Consider the following 4134-nt stretch of genomic DNA (forward strand, 5'->3'; position numbering starts at 1 on the left):
CCGCAAGCCCTTTGGCTGTGCCACTCTGTGGCACTTTCAACGCTCAGGGATGCATTATATCTACAAGGATATGACGGATCCCTTTGAACTCTAGTGTGCTGGTGCACAATTAGCTGCCATGTACCGACGCAGGCACCCGTGCACTATGGTGCAAGGATGCCTGCATCATGGGGATGATTGTTTATGTGCAGGAAGGTGTCCCTTTGTGCACATAAACAATCTGTAAAGGCATTTTTCAACTTCTATGTGTGCTGCCATAGCACACATAGAACTTGTAAAATTTCATTTTTTTAATGATTGTTTATGTGCAGGAAGGGACACCTTAGAGGTGATGTCCTTTTTCTAAGTGTGCTGCAGAATGATACATGCATAGTGTAGGAGAGTAGGATCTGCTTCCCATGTTTACCCCCACTTTTTGCTGGTGTTTCACTGTTTCTCGACTTTAGTCTGGCTAGGACCCTGCTATTCAGGGCCCCAGCCTAGCTGCTTCCTCTCTAAAATGATTCCATGTGCTTTAGGTACAGTTCAGATTGGATCTGAGGTGCCCTTATAAGTCCCTAGTATATGGCATACTATGTACCCAGGGCATAGGTACCCCAGAAGCCTACCAGGGGCTGAAGCATGTATTATGCCACCCCTGGAAAGCCACCCAAAATGACACCACAGGTCTGCTACTGCAGCCTGGGTAAGGTGGTGCATGCACCCCATACTGAGATATAGGTTCACTATATCTCCTTATAAACTGCACATACAAACCTATCAGTCACCCCTATGGCAGGCCTTATCAATCCTGAAGGCAGGGTGCTTGGTTATATGTGAGGGGGTGCCCAGGCATGAGCTGAGACCCTCTGCAGCCTTCGGAATCTCTTCTCCGGGGTTGTCAGTAGTGCAGCCTGACCATATACTCTTAAGTGCATTATAACCTAACGGTAAATGCTAACTTTGGACTGGCTGCACGGAAATATGTTGTGTTTGGTGTCAAACACCTTGGAATCATACCCCCACACCAGTAACTGGTGTGGGAGTATGATCCCATCCTTCTAGAGGGAGAGACATGACAGCACTGGTATACCCGGTCGAAACTTAATAGAGCCCTGGCATCACAAAATGGATGCTGCAGCCACAGACACAAGTCTGGCCTCCTACTGCTGACCGAAACTCCGGCAGGGGAGGCCTGGACAATAGGTTTCCTGTCACAGGGAGGTGTAACCACCTCCCAGACAGGCTTATGTGTATTGGGGCTGGGTGGGAGCACTCTCTGAGTGCTTTGAAGTCCTGCACTGGGGGCACATTTGGTGTTTCTGTGCATAGTCCAGCTCAAACCGGTTCAGGGGCTTCCAGCCCATGCTCTGGCGTGAAACTGGACAAAGGAAATGGGTGTAACCACCCCTCTTTCCAAACCCTCCCATAGGTGGGTCCCCAGAGCTAGTCCAACCCCTTCCTTAGGTATAAGTAAGGAACCTCTGTAACCAGAACTTTAGATTACCCTGGACGAAACTCTGAAGCCAAATCATGGAGCTTTGACGCTCTGCTCAAGACCAGAGGACTGAAGAAATCTCCCTTGGGATCAAGGAGTGACTCCCCTGCTTGGCAGGCACCAAAGAAGCAATTTGCCAGTCTGCATTATCAAAGCTCCCGCCGGACTCGTTAGTATTTGCAGCCCAGGAAGAGGATTTCCAGACATCACAGAGGCCAACCAGAGTCTCCAGCAAAGCTGAGACCCGCAGCCCTCGTGAGTAGCGTGGAACCGGAACTCCTGGTCACCGTGCATTTCTGCAAGTGCATTAACTTCTCGACATCTCTTGAAGTTGTACTTGAGCTGACTTGTAGCCACTACCTCGAGCACTGAATCCACTGAAGATTGTCAGCATGGTCATTTCGAGTGACCCGTGGGCCGTCATTCTGTGTTTCGTCTCAAGGCCCCTTCGCGATCCCTGGTCTGTCAACTGGTGGGTCCCTGAGGGGGTAACTTTGTATTTATTTGGTTGCTCCAGACGTACCCTAACTGTCAACCAAGTGGTGAGTCAATCAGACCTTGCTGGTCTGCACCAAAGCATCTTTCTTGTTTCTGCATGGGTTGCTGTTGCCAAGGCTTGTTGTGTCCAATCTGGGCACCGATGCTGCAGCACTCGACACCCTTCATGGGACAGCTCAAATCCAGCTCCTGGTTGTCCTCGAAGCCTCCTGGACCTTGTGGCTGAAGAGTCAAGCTTCACCTCTTTCACCTGAAATCACCCGACATCGGTGGGCATCTGTCCATCGCCTTTCTGGTCACTGGCTAGTGACCCAGACTCTGTCCCCTCTACTTTCAGGTTCTTCTCATCTTCAATCCAGCCTTGGATCTCTTCGGACACTTTGCATCTTCACGGCAGCAGCACTTCTTCGCCAGCTCCTATTGAAATCGATGACGCGACCCGACACCAAAAGACATCTATGCACCCGGCTTCCCTGGGTGAGGTAACGAGTACTCCGGTGCTCCTGTGGGTGCTAGCCCTAGAACTTCCTAAGCCCAAAAGGGTTTGGTCCTGACTAATTTCTAAGTGCCCCTAATCTTTAAAAATCTAACCGCGACTTTCCCCATAGAAGCTAACGGGAGCTCGCGGCTGTGTTAACACACTGCATACAGCCCCCGTGGGTCCCCTTTGTCACTACCTTGGGTGGTTCCTTGGGGTCCCAGTGATTTTACAGGCTCTAGGCCTTGTGTCTAGTCAAGTCGTGGTTCTTATACCACTATTTTAGTATATGGTTTGGCTCGCCCTTAGGGCCTGACGTGTATTTGTGCTATTTTACTGTGATTATTGAAGTGTAACTTATGTGTTTTGACCTCTAGTCTCATAAAGAGTCTAGGAGGGTGTGTTTAGTGATAAATACATATATTTTATATATATACCTGGTGTGGATATCTTTCATTTAGTGACTCAAGAGATTATAGATTGGTAAAACAAGCTGTTTTACATTCCTTCAAGACTTAGCCTGAAGGCTGCTCTCCATAGCTACTACTAGAATAGCTTTCAATAAAGGTTGTCTTTAACCTATAACCAATAAGGGGTTGTTTGGACTGATAGAAGGTGCCCACTATAACTAGTGGACAGCACATATCAGGCCAACTTCTCACATTGGTGTACAGTATGTGGGATTCCAGCTTGCTATGTTTTACCAGATAATCTCAATTGAGTAACTAACTGAAAACCACTAAAGGTACCCTATGTACATGTAATACAAGCTTTAGAATACAGTAAGTTCTACTGAACTTAGAGTTGTGTGTTAAGGGCTAGCACACCCTTTCTACAACTCAAGAGAGTTTAGTAGGCCACACTAGAGTAGGTAGTGCAATACACCACACCACACTAGTAATGTCTTCAAGGCCAGGAACCAGTAGGTCCTTGCCAGAAGCCAATGGGCTTCAAGATCCCCAGTATGATAAACTCCCATTCATGGAATTGAGAGCATTGTGTATAACTAGGAAACTGAAGACAGGCAAAATCCCAACCACCCAGCATCTCATAGAGGTACTCAGGCTTGATGACCTTAGCAGATAGTTAGGCTCTGAAGGGATAGGCAGAGTGGGTGGGACAGCACCTGAGGAAAGGCCTAGGGGTGTAACTCCCCATGACCTGACCTCTGAGGCTAGCCAGGCAGATAACAATGATCTGGAAAATCCAATTCCCCTAGGCAGTGATAGAGAGGACCATAATGGACCCCTCTTTGTCCCTCCTGGGAGAGTTGGTGGTGGGCCAAGAAGGTCAAGATCTCCCTCAATGGAGTCTAACCATTCTAACTCATCTATAGGGACCTCAATCTCCTCTCATAGGAGGGAAACCTCTCAGGAGAGACGGGAGTGACTGCTTAAGTATGAGGAAGCTCAGCTTGAAATCAGAAGAAAGCACTTAGCCCTAGATAGGGAGGCCCTAGAGCTCTACAGAGCTAGAAAAAAATGGGACTAGAGTCCCATGGTGGCAGTATCATCCCTAAAGATTGGGAGAGGTCTCATGACCATAGAAACCTGAATACGATTGTCCCTCCCTACCAGAGTGGGGATGACATCCACAAATGGATAACTGCACTGGAAAGGGCCAGTAAGGTACAAAGGGTCCCCCAGGAGCAGTGGGAAGCAATCGTATGGCTCTCCTTTGC

Source organism: Triturus cristatus, chromosome 8 (assembly GCF_964204655.1).
Source record: "Triturus cristatus chromosome 8, aTriCri1.1, whole genome shotgun sequence".
Taxonomy (NCBI): Eukaryota; Metazoa; Chordata; class Amphibia; order Caudata; family Salamandridae; genus Triturus; species Triturus cristatus.